Source organism: Bos mutus, chromosome 1, assembly GCF_027580195.1.
Source record: "Bos mutus isolate GX-2022 chromosome 1, NWIPB_WYAK_1.1, whole genome shotgun sequence".
Lineage (NCBI taxonomy): Eukaryota > Metazoa > Chordata > Mammalia > Artiodactyla > Bovidae > Bos > Bos mutus.
Window position 1 is genome coordinate 114,883,972 of NC_091617.1, and position 22,010 is coordinate 114,905,981.

The 22,010-nt window shown below is 35.7% G+C and overlaps 1 pseudogene; it reads right to left on the reverse strand.

Annotated features, from left to right (window-relative positions):
- Positions 1 to 1,709: 1,709 nt before the first annotated feature.
- Positions 1,710 to 21,770, reverse strand: LOC102286548 (arylacetamide deacetylase-like; annotated as a pseudogene).
- Between the last annotated feature and the right edge of the window lie 240 nt (positions 21,771 to 22,010).

A 22,010-nucleotide genomic window follows, 5' to 3' on the forward strand; every position in this document is an offset into this window, starting at 1 on the left:
TATCAGGCTCCTCCATCATGGGATATTCCAGGCGAGAGTACTGGAGTGGGGTCTGAGTAACACTGGACCATCTTTATTAGCTAAATTTCTCTGTTGCAGCACCTTTTGAGGCCGGCAGAGGATAATGGCAAACACACTAATGAAAGTATTCCACAAAGATTTCTGAAATATGTTTTTCAAATTATTGAATTCATAATGTTTCAGGAAGTCTCAATTTAGAGGCACACACATAATTTTTAAAAATAAATTTATTTCGTGTAAAACATCTTCTAACTTACCTATTTCATTCCTCAATAATTTATTTTCCCAGAATTATTTTAGAAAACATATTACTATATTGAGGTTTGGTATGTGGATATGGATATATGTATGGTGTGTGTGTTTACACATATATACACACATGTAACAGTTCAGTTCAGTTCTGTCGCTCAGTCGTGTCTGAATCTTTGTGACCCCATGAATTGCAGTACACCAGGCCTCCCTGTCCATCATCAACTCCCAGAGTCTACCCAAACCTATGTCCATTGAGTCAGTGATGCCACCCAACCATCTCATCCTCTGTCGTCCCCTTCTCCTCCTGCCCCCAATCCCTCCCAGAATTAGGGTCTTTTCCAATGAGTCAACTCTTTGCATGAGGTGGCCAAAGTACTGGAGTTTCAGCTTCAACATCAGTCCTTCCAATGAACACCCAGGACTGATCTCCTTTAGGATGGACTGGTTGGATCTTCTTGTAGTCCAAGGGACTCTCAAGAGTCTTCTCCAACACCACAGTTCAAAAGCATCAATTCTTTATTGCTCAGCTTTCTTCACTGTCCAACTCTCACATCCACACATGACCATTGGAAAAACCATAGCCTTGACTAGATGGACCTTTGTTGGCAAAGTAATGTCTCTGCTTTTCAATATGCTATGTAGGTTGGTCCTTTCCTTCCAAGGAGTAAGCGTCTTTTAATTTCATGTCTGCAATCACCATCTGCAGTGATTTTGGATCCCCCAAAAATAAAGTCTGGCACTGTTTCCACTGTTTCCCCATCTATTTCCCATGAAGTGATGGGACAAGATGCCATGATCTTAGTTTTCTGAATATTGAGCTTTAAGCCAACTTTTTCGCTATCCTCCTTCACTTATACATATATATATATAAACATATGTCACACACATATATGTATATATACATACATATTTTTTTGTTTACTTGTGTTTCTCCTATTACGGATTGGCCACACATATTTGGAATTATTACTTACATTGACTCCTTGCCAATCTCAAGGACCCAGATTAACCAAATGTATATACTGCTTTTGTCTGCTTAAAGTAAGTTCTCCCTACTGTCTTATCAAAATTCAAGAGATCCAGATATTTTTAATATATAATGACTTATATTTCATTTTCCTGGACTAAGGAGATGAGTTGTGCACTAAGAAATGTATTTTGCAATGGTGAACAGTTAATATTGAACTGGGACAAAAAATACTTAGAGAAACAACTTAATTCATACTAGAGATAAATAATATCTATCTATTCTGAGGAACAAAAGTGAGTGAATCACTCTGAGACTAACCTATAAAAATCATTCCTTGACAACAGTTATGTACATGTGGATTTAGCAAGACTGTGGTAGATGTGTTCCTAACAGGAATCCTTTGGGTTATTGTCCTTTTTTCCTGAAATTCTGGGGCTTACCTTTTTCTATATTGATCAGATTTTTATTACAGGTTTTCATGTAGCCAATTAATATACTGATTGGCTGCTCTATAACGAACTTTAGTAAAAGAAAAGAAAGTGTTCCATGGAATGCACCCTCTATGTGGTTATGGATCGCTCGAACTCCAGAATTCTGAAGTCGAGTAACATACATGAGTCCATCATCTCTTAAGACATCAAATTGACAAGTGATGACATAGGTCAGGGGTAAACCATGCAACTTGCTGTCATCAGCTAGCAGTGGTGAGCTTTCACATCTAGAATCCCTGAATATTTTTTAGTCAGCTCTGAACTACCATGAGTTGGAGTCTTATAAATGTGATCTTTCTTAAACTTCTCAGGGAGCAAAGAACTCCAATTAACAAATTTGAACAGATTGCTTGATTCCAGAGGAATGTGTTGGTTGGAAAGCATTTCTTTCTTAAGTGATCTGTTTGTAGTAAAATATTCACTCCAGAATCTGACCATGAGTAACTTGGGCAGAACTGGATAATGTGCATTTTCTCGATATGATGGTAAACCGAAATCAAAATTCTGAAGGGCAGGATATATTAAAGTTTGAACCTTGAGCTTGATCTTGACATCTGGATCTTCTAAGAGCTGAAAAAAATTAGAATGTTATTTAAATAAATCTCAAAGAAAAAAAGAAACAGCTACAATGCAAAAAATGTATCCTTAAATTTAAAATTCTTAAAAATACAACATAACAACATTTTGATAAAAAATAAACGTTAATATTAAGCAAATTTTAGTACTAGATACTCATAAATTATAAAAGCAACTTTTAATATCCAAGGCAAAAATAATCAGTCTTGATTGTGTAAGATAGACTGCATAAGATCTTTTATTTTTATATGAATTTCATACATATGTAACCTAGATTTCTAATTTGAAGCATTGCACATATTTAATCCTCTCTTTTCCATTATTAAGAATATTTTACGTATCTAAGTATGTCAACAATCATTGAGAGGGGAAGGAGATGGCTCTAATACTGAAGAGATGTTTGTTCTTGCATAAATCTACACCATGTGGAATAATTTTTTTATTTCTTTGAGCATTGCTCTGTCTTTTCTAGGGCTAGTCCCCATCTTTCCAGGAACAGTAGCATTTTATAGTTTCCTTCTAAGTTAATTTTCCTGCAATATACTTCTGCTACTGAAACAAAGAAATTATTGTATTTGTCATAAAATATGTATTTAGTAACCCATGTGTTTTCTTTTTTGAACAACAATATTTGGGCAAATTAAAATGTTCAGACTTGCAAAAGGTTGTTTTTTCAAACACTACCAACTGTATCTTGTGTTAATATATGCCTGGAGCACTGGCCTACTCAAGAGAAGTCAGACTGATTAGCACACTTTAGTATAGCTTACACATCACTCAGAGCACCGGCCAGGACTTCAGGTGCCATTTGGTAGTGGTGGTGTGTATCCAAGAGAATGTTTTTAATAACTAATCATTAAGTATGATGTTTCTTCTAAGAGGTTTTGTTTATATACAAAGTTAAAAATCTCTCTTTTTACTATTAATAGCTTACTATTAATAAATTAACTAATAGTTTACTATTTTGCTTCATCTTTAAAGATGTTGAATATTATCTTTAAACAGTTTAATTTGAGATTATCATAAGATTTTTTAAATTTAATTATTTATTTGGATAATTGTATTATATCTATTTTAATGTTAAACCTATCACATTATCCTGGAATAAATGCAAGATAATCATGCTATGCTACCTTTTTATGTATTGCTTAATTTTTTGGCTAGTATTTCATTTCAGAATTTTGTATCTATGCTCATAAATGTGAATGCCTATAATTTTTCCTTCTTAAAATGACCTTGTCAGGTTAAGAATCATGACATATCCACTTCTCAAAATGCAACATTTGTTAATTTTCTGAATTCTTTTTTAGAAGTAGAGATATTTGTTTTAAAAATAAATGTTAGAGTTTGTGTTTAAATCTATTTTACCCTTCACTAAGTATGTGTCTGTGTGTAAAAATATTAAAATGACTATACAGTTGACTGATTTCATGATAGTAGGATAATTCTTGTTCTATATTTCTCCTACAGTCAGTTCTTCCTTTGGTGAATCTTTCCATTTCATCAAATTTAACAGCATAGCAGTAAAAGTGTTCAAAGTATACTATTGTCCTTTTAATATCTGTGAGATACGTAGTTATAGTCCACTCTTCATTCTTTATATTGGTTTATTAAGATTCTCCTCTTTTTTTTGTTTTGGTCTATCTCACCAGAGATTAGAGCTTCCCTGATGGTTCAGTAGTAAAGTATTTACCTGCAATGCAGGAGGGAAGATTTCCTGGAGAAGGAAATGGCAACCCACACCAGTATTCTTGTTTGGAAAATCCCATTGACAGAGGAGCCTGGCAATTAAAGTTCATGCGGACACAAAAGAGTCAGACACAACTTAAGCGACTAACCACCACCACCAGAGATTAATCAGTGGAAGTACATTTATTGACTTTGCTGATTCTATTGTGTTTATTTTCAACTTCATTTGTATGTTTTCTATCTCTCATATCCTTACTTCTATTATTTTATCTTTCCTTCTAATTTTTAGGCACTCTTTTTTTTTAATTTCATGAAATAGTTGCTGAATGGTTCATTTCAATGATTTTTATATATTTAGTTAAGGCTGTATATTTTCCCCTGGATATTGATATAGATGTATTTCATAAAGCATAATAATAATATTTTCATTGTATTGTGAAAGTCGCTTAGTGGTCTCTGACTCTTTGCTACTCCGTGGACTATACAGTCCATGGAATTCTCCAGCCCAGAATATTGGAGTGGGTAGCCTTTCCCTTCTCCAGGGGATTTTCCCAACCAGGGATTGAACTCAGGTCCCACTCATTGCAGACAGATTCTTTACTAGCTGAGCCACAAGGGAAGCCCAAGAATACTGGACTGGGTGGGAGTTCAAATATTTTCACATTTTCATTGTTATTTCTTCTCTCACACTTGGATTAATCAGGAATGAGCATTTTACTATCAAAACATAGACTTTTCTCTTGACATTTTATTGGTAATCCAAAGTATTATGCTAACTGTGGATAGAGATATAATCAAAATAACTTGATTTCTCAAATTTTATTGTGCATACAAATCACTTTGAACCCTTGCTAATATGCAAATTGTTATTCAGGAACTCTGTGATAAGAGCAATAATTCTGCATGTCTAATAAGTGCCCAGATACTGCTGATACTGCTAGTCCACAGACTATGCTATGAATATCAGAGGTCTATTCAGTTTCTGTTCTTTGAATTGATTGAGACGTGGTTATAACCCTGTATATGCTTGATTATAAAAAAAAAAATTTTGTGTGCTTGAAAAGAATGTATTTTCTGATGATTATTATTTTATGTTCACTGTTAAATTTATTAGCCAAGCTGTTCTATTACTGAAAGAGGTTAGTAAAATTCTTCCAATTTTGCTATTAATTTGTCAGTTTTTCCTTTATTTCTATCAGTTTTGCTCTGTGTATTTGGAGACTATGTTATTAATTGCATATAAGTTGATAGGATTTTTTTTCATCTTCCAGTGGAATGGAATTAAAATTAGGAATGTTGCATGCTAACTCTAGTGATAGGTTTTCCTTCTAAGACTAATTAATCCCTTGGACTGCAAGGAGATCCAACCAGTCCATTCTAAAGGAGATCAGCCCTGGGATTTCTTTGGAAGGAATGATGCTGAAGCTGAAATTCCAGTACTTTGGCCACCTCATACGAAGAGCTGACTTATTAGAAAAGACTCTGATGCTGGGAGGGTTTGGGGGCAGGAGGAGAAGGGGACGACAGAGGATGAGATGGCTGGATGGCATCACCAACTCGATGGACGTGAGTCTGGGTGAACTCCGCGAGTTGGTGATGGACAGGGAGGCCTGGCATGCTGCAATTCATGGGGTCACAAAGAGTCAGATATGACTGAGCGACTGAACTGAACTAAACTGAATCTGATTATAAAGTATTAATGGTCATACTAATTAGCATTTGCATGACATACCTTTTAATAACTTTTTAATTTCCATCTATCTGTTTACCTATATTTTATTGCATCTTTCACACAACTTATGGTTATTTTAAAACTTTATTGTTTCCTTATTTTATATTCTACCAGAAGTTTTAGTACTTCTACACTAAAACCTTTATTAATATATTTGGTTTAAATTTATAAAATTTATCTATTATTGTACATTCTGTTTATCTCACCTATTCTTTTTCTGTCTTTTGTATTTTTTGATGTATTGTCTCATCATTCTATTTTCTTGTAATATCTTTTTATTTGTACTTTTTTAAAAGAAATTTTTTATAGGTTACACTAGGAATTAAAATAAAATTCATTGATTTATCAATGTCTAATATGAATAGTTTCTTTTTATCTTCTTAGATAATAGAAAGCTGTTCAGTTCAGTTCAGTTGCTCAGTCATGTCCGACTCTTTGCGACCCCATAAATCGCAGCATGCTAGGCCTCCCTGTCCATCACCAACTCCCGGAGTTCACCCAGACTCACATCCATCGAGTCAGTGATGCCATCCAGCCATCTCATCCTCTGTCATCCCCTTCTCCTCTTGCCCCCAATCCCTCCTAGCATCAGAGTCTTTTCCAATGAGTCATCTCTTTGCATGAGGTGGCCAAAGTACTGGAGTTTCAGCTTTAGCATCATTCCTTCCAAAGAAATCCCAGGGCTGATCTCCTTCAGAATGGACTGGTTGGATCTCCTTGCAGTCCAAGGGACTCTCAGGAGTCTTCTCCAACACCACAGTTCAAAAGCATCAATTCTTTGGCGCTCAGCCTTCTTCACAGTCCAACTCTCACATCCATACATGACCACAGGGAAAACCATAGCCTTGACTAGACGGTCCTTTGTTGGCAAAGTGATGTCTCTGCTTTTGAATATGCTATCTAGATTGGACATCACTTTCCTTCCAAGGAGTAAGTATCTTTTAATTTCATGGCTGCAGTCACCATCTGCAGTGACTTAGTCCCTTCATGCATGTGTTATTGTCAGTTTTTAATATTAATTTCTTTTTATTTTTAAAATCATAAGAAACAGCTATTAATGTTTTGTACAGTCAACATTCATTTTCATTTTTGGTTTGTCAATATATTTACGAATTTTTTTCCCTGTTCTTTATATATTCCTGCCTTTTGACCCTTCATCTGGGGTTAAATTTCTTCTGCTTGAAATAATCCTCTTTAAAATCCAAAGGCTATTATGTTGGGTTGTGAACTCTCTTGAATTTTATTTGTAAGAAAAATACTAATTTTGTCCTCAGACTAGAAAAATATATTCATATTAGTCTTTTTCTAGTGCTTTTTCTGTGCTAAGTCATTTTAGTTGTGACTCTATGGATTATAGCCTGCCAGGCTCCTTTGTCCATGGGATTCTCCAAGCATAAAACTGGAGTGGGTTGCTATGCCCTCCTCCAGAGGATCTTCCTGACCCAGGGATTGAACCTGCAGTTCTTGCATTGGCAGGCAGGTTCTTTACTACTAGTACTGAATGGGAAGCCCTTTCACCATATGCTTAATGACTATTCTCATTATTTTGTATTTTCTGTCTTTTAATTTCTCTGTTCAAAATACAATTTGTCTGACCTCTCCCAATATTCTATACTGTATTGCAGTCAATACATTGACCACCTTCTACACTGTAAAACCAAGAATGAACTCCAACATAAACTATGGACTTTGGATGATTATGAGGTGTAAATAGAAATTCATTAACTGTAACAGATGTATTACTCTGAGTGGTAAAATTGAAAATGAAGGAAGTTATGTTATGCATGGCAGAGTGGATATTGGAAATTTAAAAAAAATGTTTAAGCTATGCTTTATCTTCACTGCTATGAAGACTTTTCTGTAGTGTGGTGAGCAGGGGCTACTCTCTCTAGTTTTGGTGTGTGGACTTCTCATTGTGGTGACTTCTCTTGCTGTGGAGCATGGGCTCTAGGGCAGATGGCTCATTAGTTATGGTTCCCAGGCTCTATAGCACAAGATCAATAGTTGTGGGGCATGGGTTTAGTTGCTCTGTGGCATGTGGGATCTTCCCAGACCAAGGATCAAGCCCATGTCTCCTGCATTAGCAGGTGGATTCTTTATACCTGAGCCACCAGGGAAGTCCTGGAAATTTCATATCTTCTCAATTTTTGTATGGATCTAAAACTGCTCTAAAAGTACAAAATCTTAAAAAAAATCCCTACATTGAATGCCTAATTTTGATAGCTAATATTTTTACTTATTGAAGTTCTTGTTTATTTTTCAAATAAGTCATATTACTTTATAACTTCTTCCATGAATATATTTCCAAGTTTTAAAATCTATTTTTATTTATATTAAACAGATTCTATTAACACATTTATTCTAAGATAACACTATCTAAATCTGGGTGATTATTTTCCTATGAAATAGTCCTTATTTTCCTCTTTGTCTGTCTACCTGCATACCTTCAGATTTCTATTGATAATTAAAATAAAAAATTAGTTTTAGGGTTAAAAATGAAAAAAGAGTTAGTTTTAGGAATAAATTGAAACCTAAAGTGACACTACCTTCTTGAAGTGATGACCTGTTTCTGGTAAGCCTACATACACATATTATATTATACCATAATATACAATATTCAAAATATATGTTATGAATGTACTCAGATAACATACCTTATTCTGATTTCCTAATTATGGTTATTGCTATCATTTATTGATTTCCTCTCACTAAAAATGCCTGTAAACTATATAGGAAATTGTTATCAGGATTTTACATAAAAAGAAGTATTAAAATATGAAATTACTCTTCATAATTTTCCCTAAATAAGTACAATGAAAAATAATGACACATTGTATTTATAATATAAATGTACAAATCAAAAGTTATTAAATGAAAGATAAAACATGGTGGCTCAGGTGGTAAAGAATCTGCCTGCAATGCAGGAGACCTGGGTTCCATCTCTGGGTTGGTAAGATCCCCTGGAGAAGGCAACCCACTCCAGGATTCTTGCCTGGAGAATTCCATGGACAGAGGAGCCTGGCTACAGTCCATGGGATGACAAACAGGCACAACTGAGCGACTAACACTTTTCACTTTTCAAAGAATACATAGTAAGTGAAAATGCTGAGCATCTTACCTGCTGTGTCACTGCTGCAGCTAAATTCCCTCCAGCACTGTCTCCAGAGATACCAATTCTTTCAGGATCTACACCATAGCTTTCGAGAATCTGGGGGTCTAAAAACCATTTTAATGCAATGTACACATCTTCAAATTGAACTGGAAAATGATGCTTTGGGGCTAGTCTGTAGCTGTAGATAGAAAAACAATATTTCTTCAATCAGTGATATTTTGGTCATTTAATTTAATTTTGTTTTTAATTAAATTTTATTCTATTTTGAGATACAGTTGATTTACAATGTTGTGTTAGTTTCAAGTGTACAGCAAAATAGCTCAGATGATACATACGCACATCTCCATTGCTATTCAGATTCTTTCCACATATATGTTACAAAAGAATATTCAGTAGAGTTCCCTATGCTATCATCAAGTCATGCACTAAAACTAGGTTTGGACTCTTGATCCAAAATCTAAAGCAAAAATTTGTTTTTCACCAACATAATATTTGTTGGAAAGCATGTTTTTCTTAATCATAAGATTTAACAATCTCTAAATATCATATCTATAAAATCAAAATTTGAAGTTCAAATATTAAATTTGGTTCAATCTTAGGGGGAAATCTTTTTAGCTGCTCTCTTAGCTAAAAATGTGTACAGAATGATTATTTTTGATAATTGACATATTGTTTTTTTAAAAATCAGTCATTATTGTTACTTGTTTCTCCAGAATTACTTTTCAAACTTTTCAAAACATTTCAATTTGACATGACATTATTACATTAGTTTATTAATTCCGAATTATCTAAGGTCTAACTTTAAGTAGATTCTCACATGGAATGTGTTCTATAGAAAATGTAAATGCTTTTCCTACTCTTTCTAAACTGTGAGTTAGAATGGACTTTGAGATAGTTTCTGTCTTACCTTTCATGTTTAACATGAGTAACAGTTGCTTTTATCAAAGGAATAAAACTTCCAGGCACCATTCCAAGCACTGTTACATGTATTATAACAATTAAGCCCATATCAATACTGAGATATGCAAATTATCATTTAGAGTTAAATATTCTTTAAAATATCACACAGTTACCAATTTGCAGAGCCTACATTCAATCCCAGTCCTCTGGCTTCAAAGTCCTTATCCTTAATACTCTGCTAATTATAGGCAAAAAATCCAGAGGTGGTGGTTAGGTCCATGTGATATGTGTGTGTGTGTGTGTGTGCATGCATGCTGTCATTTCAGTTGTGTCTGACTCTTTACAACCCCATGGACTATAACCCATTAGGCTCCTTTGCCCATGGGATTCTCCGGGCAAGAATACTGAAGTGGTTTGCCATGCTCTTCTCCAGGGAGTGAACTCAGGTCTCTTATGCCTCCTGCCTTGGCAGGCAGATTCTTTACCACTAGTGACATCTGGGAAGCCCAAGTCCATGTGATACTGTTGGTTAATTTCACTTGATCTATTTCTTTATAGCTTTTGTCCTCTTCTTGAAATATGTGTACATGTGTTTTCTCTCTGATGCTGGACTGGAAAGCCTCTGATAGTAGGTAGGTTTGTTTGTCCATAGTTAATGTCATCAGAGGCATGGATTAATTTGGCCATATTTAGACACTCTATAGTTGAGTATATTTTGATATGTAAGGCATATGACCTAAAATCAAATGAACACAGCTCTTACTTGGTTGATATGATGACTGCATCAAGTCTGTCTGCTGTCCATCTTGACAGAAGGTCATAGGTATAATAATCTGAATAAAAAAAAATATTGGACCACTTATAAGACTTGAAAAATGATACTGTTAAGAATAATGTTTACTATTGCAGCTTTATGATTACTTCTTGAAATACTACCTAAAGAATCTAACTCTAGGATCATGTTGATCAATGCTCATATTCATCTCAACAGAATGTGAATCATTCCTTCAGTGATCCTTTCACTTGACCCTGGTCAGCTTTCCTGTCCATTTGCCAAAGTTTTCAATGGGCTAGTCAAATTAGCTTTGTGTTGCTGCCTATTATGTGATTTTGCCTCTATGTGATTACAGGCTGGGAACGAAAATTTGAAGAGAATATGTTTTATAACGTTAAGGAACTCAAATCTATGGGGTATAGGGGCAACAATAAAAACAAGCAAAAAGATAGCTGCTTTAATTGAGGTGGGTAGAAAGATATGCTAAAATATAGGAGGGAAGTCTCTCATTAATCTTTCTACTGGTTCTGAGTAGAATTTAGAAAGGATTTGGGGTCCTTTCTAAATTCAGTCCATGGGGTCGCTAAGAGTCGGACATGACTGAGCGATTTCACTTTCACTTTTCACTTTCATGCATTGGAGAAGGAAATGGCAACTCACTCCAGTATTCTTGCCTGGAGAATCCCAGGGACAGAGGAGCCTGCTGGGCTGCCGTCTATGGGGTCACAGAGTCGGGCATGACAGACGCGACTTAGCAGCAGCAGCAGCAGACTAGAGATTGCAAATTTGTATAAATGCTTTCTATGAGGAGTCTGTACATATAGGTGTGTGAGTTTGTGTGCGTGTTTTGAGAATTGGCACTCATGCAGGTACGAATTTAGCAAAATAGTTTAAGGATCAAAGCTTTGAGCAGTTGGGGCCATTTGAAAGACAAACCCATCATAGTAAAAAAAAAAAAAAGTTTAAAAACACAACTTTATCAATAGCGATGAACAATATCACCTATTCATGGTAATCATTAAGTAGCACTCCCTCAATTACTTTTTATGCTCCCTCTGCCAACAGGCAACCTCTCCACTGAAGTCTTCCTTTTATTCCCTCTCATAGCGAGACTTAATCCTCCTTCTGTTTGCTGGCAAAACTTTGCCCTTGTGTCTCTTTCAGTATTCACCCATCGTAACTGAGTTAACATCCTACCATTCTACAGTTCCTGACCTCATAAAATCCATGAAATTGTCCATGAGGCTTTCTTTTAACATTTCAAGATTCCTTCAGCTTTTGGTACTAAAACACCCTCTTTCCTGATATTTTCTTCTCTCTGCTTTTCTCTTCTATCTCTAACCATTCTTTGTCCTGTGGAATGACTGTCATCTTTTCTTTCACTATTGAAAAATAGTTTCATGCCAACACTCACACAACCTAGAACACTGGCAATTAGAATCCACTTCTGACCTAGGGAGCTGAGGCCCTGCTCTGGGCCCTGCATTTTAAAGAACTGTTTGGATTTTTCTGGTTGCCTGCTTCACAATAAGGTATAGACCCAACAGAGAAAAGTGGCATGTCTTACCCTTACAAACTATACTCTCATACCCTGGACCTTGGGTCTTGAACAGAATCTTTCTACTTTTAATCCACAATCCTCTCTATGGTGATATCCTACATGAAAAAAGGCACTAAATGTCAACTTTCAACATAAAGAATCATCTATTTTTCTGGAGTACATCTTGATCTGGGGAAGGGATAGAAATTCTCTTGGAAATAAAGAAAAAAGAAAACACAACCTATTACTTAGTCCTATGCTCTTAAGCAGTAGATGATTTCAAGAAAGTAGACTATACCTTAACATTTAATTTAACTAACTGGGAATTTTTTCTACCTTTATATGAACCCCTTTGGATACTTGGAAAATAATCATTTCAGTCTTGAAGAATAAATCTGAAGTTTCCAGCAGTATGTTAATGAGTTCAAAAGACAAAAAGGGTTTTTTATTTCCTCTGTTCAGTTCAGCCACTCAGTCATGTCTGACTCTTTGCAATCCCATGGAGTGTAGCACACCAGTCTTCCCTGTCCATCACCAACTCCTGGAGCTTACTCAAACTTATGTCCATCGAGTTGGTGATGCCATCAAATCATCTCATCCTCTATCATCCCTTTTTCCTCCTTACTTAAATCTTTCCCAGCATCAGGGTCTTTTCCTATGAGTCAGTTCTTCACATCAGGTGGCCAAAGAATTGGAGTTTCAGCTTCAGCATCAGTCCTTGCAATGAACATTCAGGATTGATTTCCTTTAGGATTGACTGGTTTGATCTCCTTGTAGTCCAAGAGACTCTCAAGTGTTGTCTCAAACACCACAGTTCAAAAGCATCAATTCTTCGGTGCTCAGCCTTCTTTATAGTCCAACTTTCATATCCATACATGACTACTGGAAAAACCATAGCTTTGACTAGATGGACCTTTGTTGACAAAGAAATGTCTCTACTTTTTAATATGCTGTCTAGGTTTGTCATAACTTTTCTCCCAAGGAGCAAGGGTCTTTTAATTTCATGGCTGCAGTCACCATCTGTAGTGATTTTGGAACCCCCCCAAAATAAAGTCTGTCACTGTTTCCATTGTTTCCCCATCTATTTGCCATGAAGTGATGGGACTGGATACCATGATCTTAGTTTTCTGAATGTTGAGTTATATATATCCAAGATGGAGGAGTGGAAGGACATGCGCTCAACTTCTCCTTCAAGAACTCCAAAATTACAACTTGCTGCTGAACAAGCATCGACAGGAGAATGTTGGATCCCACCAAAAATAGATATCCCATGTCCAAGGGCAAAGGATAAGCCCCAACAAGACAGTAGGAAGAGTGAAATTGGATTTAGAATCAAACTCCATACTCCTCAGAGATGCTTGGAGGGCTCAAATAAAACTTCGTGCACATCAGGAGAACCCAGAGAGACTGAGTCAGACCTGCCTTTGAGTGTTTGTGTGTCTTCTGCAGAGGTATGGGTCAGCAGTGGCCTGCCACAGGGCAGGGGGTCTGGGTGCAGCAGACCTGGATATGGCATAAGACCTCTTGGAGGAGGTCACTATTACCCCACCATAGAGCCATCAGATCTTACACAGGACTGGGGAAACAGACTCTTGGAGGGCACAAACAAAACTTTGTGCACATCAGGACCCAGGAGAAAGGATCAGTGACTCCACAAGAGACTGACCCAGACTTGCCCATGAGTGTCCAGGAGTCTCTGGCGGGGGCATGGGTTGGTGGTGGCCTGCTGCAGGGTTTGGGGCACTAAGTGTGCAGTACATGCACAAGACCTTTTGAAGGAGGTTGCCATTCTATTCATCACCTCCATGATAGTCTGGCCTCAGTCAAACAACAGGGAGGGAACTCAGCCCTGCCCATCAACAGAAAATTGGATTAAAGATTTTATTTCCTAAGTAGCTTAATCTCCATTCTGTAAAACTTGTAAGTTCTGTCAGTGAGTGATAAGATCAGAAGCTCTCATAATTTTTGTAACAAAAGTGTTTTAAATTCTATATGTTAATAAACTTTTATTTTGACTGAGATTTCAAGAACATTAATTCACACTGCTTGACTGAAATGAACTTCACAAACAGGAACATGATATTTAATTTTTAGATGATAATATGATAATCATATACATTATATGAAGTGAATCATTCAACATATCATCCTTACCATTGCTACCCAAACACCAGCCACCACCATGAACATAAAACAAGCCTCTTCTTAATGATTTTGTCTCCATTGGGGCACATATATATGGACAGGAATGTTGTTAAATGTTGTATCTCTCACAGTTATATTTTTATCTGATGTTGGTGAAACACATTGAATACTTGAAAAGAATAGGATGGCTTCCATGACGTGGCTTAGTCCCAATGTTTCAGCAAACAAGGCCTAAGATGAAACACATTCATATACATGTGTATTCTAAATGTAAAGAGCTTTTGAGCCAAGAATTGCACATTAATCTTCAACATGATCATAAGTGTTAGTTATGCAGTCTCAGAAAAATCAGCCATGACACCACCAGAAGATATATGAACCCAAATGCTTTATTACCATATGATGAATGAGCATGAATGACATCAATCCTTCTTATACATTTACCCAATAGTAATATTAATATGGAATATATAATTCTCTGTTAAATACTATCAATATCCTGCAGACCCAGGCAAACTCTTCATTCTCAAAAAAAAAAAAAAAAAGAAAGAAAGAAAAGAAAAATCAGAGTCAGATGGAAAACTTGTTATAAAAGGACATCCTAATTATGACCAACCTAGATAGCATATTCAAAAGCAGAGACATCACTTTGCCAACAAAGGTCCGTCTAGTCAAGGCTATGGTTTTTCCTGTGGTCATGTATGGATGTGAGAGTTGGACTGTGAAGAAGGCTGAGCACCAAAGAATTGATGCTTTTGAACTGTGGTGTTGGAGAAGACTCTTGAGAGTCCCTTGAACTGCAAGGAGATCCAACCAGTCCATTCTGAAGGAGATCAGCCCTGGGATTTCTTTGGAAGGAATGATGCTAAAGCTGAAACTCCGGTACTTTGACCACCTCATGTGAAGAGTTGACTCATTGGAGAAGACTCTGATGCTGGGAGGATTGGGGGCAGGAGAAGAAGGGGACGACAGAAGATGAGATAGCTGGGTGGCATCACTGACTCAATGGATGTGAGTCTGAGTGAACTCTGGGAGTTGGTGATGGACAGGGAGGCCTGGTGTGCTGCAATTCATTGGGTTGCAAAGAGTTGGACACAACTGAGTGACTGAACTGAACTGAACATAAAATATGGCTGTAATTCTTTGAAATAGTTGTGAAGATGCTGGGGAAGGAAAAGGTTTTTGACTTATATTTGAACAGAAACTTTAATGGGAAAGTAGAGTTTGGATGATCAACTGAGCAAAAGCCCTTTCAGTCAGATAAAATTAGCTTAACCTAGAGAAAAACAAAATTGTGGTGTTAGAGAAATACAGGTCATTTGCTATTCCTATACTTCCAGACTTCATGAAGTTAAGTAAGAGGAAAGAATCCTTAAGAAGTATTGTACAAAATATATACACACTTATTAAAAGCAAAACAAAACCCAAGAAGCTATGATACATATATTGAGAATTTATTTTTTTAAAAATTATGAAATATTTGAAAGTACAGCCACAATGTGAATAATGATACTTGCATTATTTTAATTATGAAAATACTATTCTTTAGAATGGGCTTACCTGATGTCTCAGATGGTAGAAAATCTGCCTGTAATGTGGGAAATCTGACTTAAACCCCAGGGTCAGTAAGATCCCCTGGAGAAGGGAATGGCTACCACTCCAGTATTCTTGACTGGAGATATATAACAAACTCATAAAAATAAGAAGTAGACTAACACTTCCACACACAAAAGACTTCAGTACCTGTTTCATCAAAGGTATAGAATGATTGGGATTCTAAGGAACAAAAATATTCATTTTCAAATATATAATTTCAAAAAAATGGCAGACACAAAACAATGGTGGAATAAACATTGTTTTAACCTTCCTTCGTTTCTCCTCATTTTATAAAAATGATGGTAAAAAAGAAATCTTGATGGTAATACAATTATGCTAAGGAAGCAAAATACAATTGGCCCTCCATAGTTTAGGGATTTGATCTGCGGTTGGTTGAATCCATGGATTTAAAATTCACTGACAGGACAATTAACTGTGTTCATTGTTCTGTACTGTTTTATATAAGGGGACTGAAAATCCACAGATTTGTTATCTGATTTGTTACCAATCTCCTGCCAGCTCTGATAATGAGGGACAACTGTATTATCATCTATACCTCTTAAAAAGGTGATTCTTTATATACCTCTTATAGATGATTCTTGATTATTATCAAGAATCAGAATAACAAAAGACCTAGTTCTCCAGGAAGACACAGCAATCCTAAAATGTGTCTGCATTCAGTAACAGAGCTTCATAACATAGGGAGTAAGAATTGAAAAAAACTGAAAGAAAAGACAGAAATATCTGAAATTACTAGTTGGCAATTGATACTCCTATCTCATTAATTGATAGAGCAAGTAAACAGGAAAATAGTATATAAAAAATTTGAAAAACACTATGAACCCAACAGAACTAATTGACATATTGAAAATATTCCACCCAGTGACAACAGAATACACATTCTTTCCAATTGCATGCAGAACTTTCACAAAGATGTTGTTGTTGTTGTTTAGTTATTAAGTCGTGTCTTTGTGTTCCATGGAATGCAGCACACCAGGCTTCCTTGTCCATTATCTCCAAGGGTTTGCCCAAGTTCATATCCTTTGAGTCAGTGATACTATCCAATCATCTCATTATCTGCCACCCTCCTCTCCTTTTGCCTTCAATCTTTCCCAGCATCAGGGTCTTCTCCAATGATTCAGCTCTTCACAACAGGTGGCCAAAACGTTGGAGCTTCAACTTCAGCATCAGTCCTTCCAATGAATATTCAGGACTGATTTCCTTTAGGATGGACTGGTTTGATCTCCTGGCAGTCTGAAGAGTCTTCTCCAGCACCACAGTTCAAAAGCATGAATTGTTTGGTGTCCAGCCTTCTTTATGGTGCAACCATATCTTTGACTATACGGACCTTTGTTGGCAAAGTGATGTCTTTGTTTTTTAATGCTCTGTCTTGGTTTGTCATAGCTTTCCTTCCAAGAAGCAAGTGTCTTCTAATTTCATGGCTGTAGTCACCATCTGCGATTTTGGAGCCTAAGAAAATAAAATCTGTCACCGGTTCTACTTTATCCCCATCTATTTGCCAAGAAGTGATGGGTCCAGATTGCCATGATCTTAGTTTTTTGAATGTTGAATTTTAAGCCAGCTTTTTCACTCTCTGCTTCCACCTTCATCAAGAGGGTTTTTAGTTCCTCTTCACTTTCTGGCATTAGAGTAGTATCATCTGCACTTCTGAGATTGTCGATATTTATCCTGGAAATATTGAGTCCAGCTTCTGATACATCCAGCCTGGCATTTTGCATGATATACTCTGCATATACTTTAGGTAAGCAGGGTGACAATATACAGCCTGTCGCACTCCATTCCCAATTTTGAACCAATTTTTCCACGTAAGGTTCTAACTCTTGTTTCTTGACCTGCATATAGGTTTCTCAGGAGACAGGTAAGATGGTCTGGTATTCCTATCCCTTTAAGAATTTTCCACAGTTGGTGGGATCCACACAGTCAAAGGTGAAAAGCAGAAGTAGATGTACCTTATGACATATTTTGGGAAAAAATCAGCAAGTTAAAAAGGATTAAAATAATACAGAATATGTTGTCTGTCCATTGTATAATTAAAATAAAAATCTGAAACAATGATTTATGAGGAATCCCCACATATTTGGAAATTAAACAACATACTTCTAAATAATTCATCAGTCAAGGAAGAGATACCTCTAGACAAATTGAAAAAAATTTTTGAAGCAATTGAAAATGAAATTATTCCATATCAAAATTTGTAGCGTACAGGAGAAACATTGACTGAAGGAAAATTCATAGCTTTAAATGCATATATTAAAAGAGAGGAAAGGTCTAAGGGAAGTGAGCTAAGCTTCCTCCACTAAGAATTTACCGTTAGATTATCAAATTAAACCATAAGTATGGAGAAAAGACGTAGGGCAAACAAAACCCCAGAAATCAATAAAGTCAAAATAGATAAATAAAACCAAAGATTTATCCCTTGAAAAGAAACTATAAAATTGATCAGCCTCAGATCAGACTAGTCAGAAACAAAAGAGAAGATGCTGCTTAGCAATATCAGAAATAAGTGAAAGGACATCACTTTACATGCTCAGACTTATAGGCAGCAATCAGTCTGTGCTCAGATCAATTGGCCTGGCCACTCAGTGAGACTAGTACTTGGAAAAGTATATGACGTTGAGGAAAGAGATTGAAGACGAAACAAAAATATGGAAAGATATACAATGATTATGAATGAGAAGAATCAGTATTGCTAAAATGACCATACTCCCCAAAGCAATCTATAGAGTCAATGCAATCTCTATCAAAATACCAATGACAGACTAGAAAAAAGAATTCTAAAATATGTATGAAAACACAAAAGACTCCAAAAGCCAAAACAATCTTGAGAAAAAAGAATAATGCTGGCTCTAACATGCTGTCTGATTTCAAACTATACTACAAAGCTACAGTAATCAAACAGTATGATATGAGAATAAAACAGACCCATACATCAATGTAATAGAATTGAGAGCCCAAAAATAAACCCACACTTATATGGGCAATTAATCTATGTCAAAGGAGGCAAAAATATATAATGGGGAAAAGATGGACTCTTCAACAAATGCTATTGAAAAAACTGGACAGCTACATGCTAAGAATCAAACTAGACTACTTTCTCACAACATATAAAAAGAAATTTAAAATATTTTAAAGACTTAATGTAATATCTGAAACCATAAAATTCTTAAAGATTAGGCAATATGTTCTTTGATATCAATATTAGTAATTCTTTTTGAATATGTCTCTGAGGCAAGGGAGACAGAAGAAAAAATAAACAAATAGGGCTATATCAAATTAAAAAGCTTTTGCATGGTGAGGAAAACTATCAACAAAATGAAAAGGCTGTCTACTGAATGGAAGAAGACATTTGCAAATTATGTAATGGATAAAAGGTTAATATCCAAAATATACAAAGATCATTAAAAATTAATCATGACCTTGCATTTGCCAAAAGCAGCTGACTTCACTTTTAATGATATGAACTGAAAATGAATTTGTCTAAGTACATATTTTGTTGACCTGATGAATAAATTAATAGAAAAGAAAGCCAGAAAAATCTTGTGATCAATAAAAAACATAACATTAATAAATTATTATTTTTCATTATAACACACAAGTTATATCAAACTATAGTTTTACAATTTGTAACTTTTGCTATTCATGTATTCACTATTACCCATATTTTATCAGTAATAAAATGTTTTTAAAAGAAAAGTTGTATGTTTTAATGCCTTTGTGCTTTTCTAACTTTTGAACAAGGGTTCTTGCCTTTTTATTTTGAATCAGGCTCTACAAATAATGTAGTTAGCTCCTCTTGATGTACACTTGATATGAATATTATGGATAAATATAGATGCACAGACAAGGGATGGACTACTCTTTTGTTTCCATAATGTAGTATTTATGTCAGCCATTGTCATGTACACTAAATGCACCTATTAAAACTGCAACAAAGCTGGTAGTTACAAAGGTGAAGGTATTTGATATTTGCTTAGCCTGATGCAAGCACTCCCAGGCTTGTCACACAATAGCAGCATTATGACTCAGCTTAAGGGACTAACTGTTGGAAAATTTATTTCCTGAGCTTCTTAGGCAGAATCTAAGAGAAATACAAAATAAAAGTATACTAAGATACAACTTATCATTATGTTGATAAAACAAAATTGAGAAAAATTACAACATACTTTGTTGAGAAACTGACAGAGCATGGATATTCTCATGTCTCGTTGGTTGGTGTGGACAATATAAACAGGGCAATTTTGCAATAATTAGCAAAATTCCAAAATGCTCAACAATCCCACTTCATGGATTTATCATAGACAAAACTCGGCCTCTGAATATTTTTCATGTATTATCATTTTATTATTCATAATAACAAAATCCCAAAAAGATAAAAAGCTTGAACTTCAATAGGCCTGATTAAGTGAACTATGGTTTATATTCATACTAAATCCTTTGCAGTATGTAAGTGAATGAGGGGGCTTTATATGTGAAGCTGTGGAAACATCTACAGGATATATAACAAAATGAAAAATATAAAAAACACAATAGAATACTTGCTATGTTGTTTCTCATGTAAAAATGAAAAGAGGATAAGAATATATGCTTTTTATTACTGTATTATAGGTATTATTTGTATAAAGAAGCCCCAGGATGAATCACAAGAGGCTAATAAACTGGTTTTCTTCAGAGGCCTGGGCTGAGGATAGAATGAATGAAGACAGGAATAGGAGCAGGAATTCTCAATGTTTACTTTTTTCATATTGATTTGATTTTTGAACTATATGGATGAGTGTGTGCCTGTTCAGTCATGTCAGTCTTGTCTGACTCTTTGCAACCCTATGGACTGCAGCCTGACAGGCTTCTCTGTCCATGGGATTCTCCAGGCAAGAACACTGGAATGGGTTGCCATGCCCTCCTCTGGGGATCTTCCCAACCCAGGGAGGGAACCCACATTTCGAGCATCTTCTATATTGCAGGCAGATTCTTTACTGCTGAACCACTGGGGATGCCCATATGGATGCATTACTATTCAAAAAATAAAATTTGTTTAAAAAAATTTTTTTACTGGAGTGGACTACATAAAACAGTAGTGAACTCTCCATTCCTGGAAATATGCATGTGGAGTTTAGAGATTTCTAGCGGTTGGACCTTTAGCAGCCTCCAGTCTCTACCACCAAACAGTCTTTGTTGATTACTCTTTTTAGTATATAGTGAAAGAAGGAGACAGGGACAGAATGAGAAGGCTAATTTTTCAGGGAGAGTGTTAGAGGAATAAACTGGATTAGGTTCCCAATGAAGTAGTCATAATAGAAACAAAAGATCCAGTGGCAATAATCCATTGCCACTAACTACACATCTTATGCTTTTTATTAGGCATTTGCAGTCAGCAAATATATACCATTAGAACCTATTAACATGCCTACTGTATACACTGTACTCTAAATCCATTATTAGTGTTTAAGTGTCACAGTTAACTAGAAGATCTCAAGCACATGATTTCTGAGTTTTGTAGGGAATTTAAAAATCACACAAAAGTAAAAGTAGAGAAAGTAAAACACGATTGTCACACAAACACACACATGCATGCACACAAATGACCACATTTTTACTCTACTGCTAGCAGAATAGATCACTTTAAAATTACAACCTGAATGTCTCCTTGGTCATCGTGTTAGCAGTCTGCTCTGAGATCGTTCAGAGGTATAGCATTTCACAACATGAGCAGAATTTGACAATAGGAAGCTAAGGCTATGTAGAACTTGCAGAAACAAAACAAACAAATTGGGAAACTTAGAAAATTTGCCTTTTTTGATTAGCACATGTTTTCACTTACCAAATATCTTGATGTTTGTAAAGAAGTATCTAACAGCATTATTTTCCATGGTTCTTCAACGTCTGGGAGGGGGTTATAAATATAAGCTGCTAGGAAGATTTCCAATATCAGAAAGCCTAAGGATGTTTTCCCCATATTGTAACTGTTCCTTTCCTAAGCAAGACAGTATGATACCTCATTTAAATGCCTGAAATGGTCTTGGGGAAAACTCTGCTCAAAATTATTACATAACTTCTGAGTCAAGGAGATTTCTCACTAGCACAGTAAGTTGCCACAGGGCAGTTTTTGGTGTTTATAAAAAAAAAAAAATACATTCTCATAAAGGCCAGGTCAAATCTTCCAGCTTTAGCATAGGAGAAAAATATCTGTGGAACT